Source organism: Bufo bufo, chromosome 1 (genome assembly GCF_905171765.1).
Source record: "Bufo bufo chromosome 1, aBufBuf1.1, whole genome shotgun sequence".
Taxonomy (NCBI): domain Eukaryota; kingdom Metazoa; phylum Chordata; class Amphibia; order Anura; family Bufonidae; genus Bufo; species Bufo bufo.
The window spans coordinates 752,507,013-752,508,179 of NC_053389.1; positions in this window are offsets into that span (position 1 = coordinate 752,507,013).

Sequence of the window (1,167 nt, forward strand, 5' to 3'; positions counted from 1 at the left end):
AGTGGGCTTCACTGAATATGACTATTTTTGTCTTTTTTTCAGTGACCACTTTGTGAATCTGATGGTGGAGCAAACGAACTTGTACGCCCAACAGTTCATTGCTCAACACCCAGGCTCCTTTTTGGCTAGGGCCGGTGGCTGGATGTCACCGCCAGATCTCTGAGAAGCTCTGATAGACGTTCTTCAGTACCTCCTGCATGATGTTCTTTTCTTTTGGTTTCGCTTTGACATCTCTTCGCCCTCTCCCAGCTGTCATCTATTAGCAGTGATTGCCTCCCTTTATATCCCCTCCCATACTGCCTCACTTTGCAGTTTATACTACTTCCTGGATTGTGCTCACTGCTAGAGCTGCAACTGCTGGTTCCTCAGATAAGTCTATTCCTTTATTTGTGTTTTCCTGTTGGCTTGATTCTAGGTGACCCTGACTCCCTCTGTATTAAGTGCAGGGAGCCGGTGGTCGTGTCCCCTCACTATTATAGGGTTTTCAGGTGTTACTCAGTCTAGGTATGTGGACATGCAATTTTCTATCATAGAGATCTTTGCATGGGCTGAGCAGTCAGGGAGAGCTCTAGGGCTTTTATAGGGCTCACCCATATGTTCCTTAGTTTGTGACTTCTAGTTTTCTGCAACACCATCCGTGACACTGGACTCCGGTCAGTGCAGCCGAGATGAGGACGTTTTGGGGGCCTCGTGCTGCACATGGGCCTAGTCAAAAAAATAACTGTGTCAGGCTGTACTGGAGTGGGGACGTCCTCTACCAGACCCCACTTTACAGTATGGCCATGACACGCTCCCGTTTTGAGGCCATTCGGAAATGCCTGCATTATGCAGATAAGGCAGCATGTCCCCCCCAATGTGATCCTGCCTATGACCGCCTGTACAAAATCAGTCTGGTCATCGATCACTTTGGGGCCAAATTTTTGGAGGCCTTTGTACCTGGAAGGGAGGTCGCGGTTGATGAGTCTCTCATTGCTTTCAAGGAGAGACTCATTTTCCGCCAGTATGTTCCCTCTAAGCGGGCGAGGTATGGTGTGAAGCTGTACAAACTTTGTGAGAGTACCTCAGGGTACACTTACAAATTTTGTGTGTATGAGGGGGGAGATTCCTGTATTCAACCCCCAGAATGTCCCCCCACTCTGGGTGTTAGCGGGAAACTTGTGTGGGACC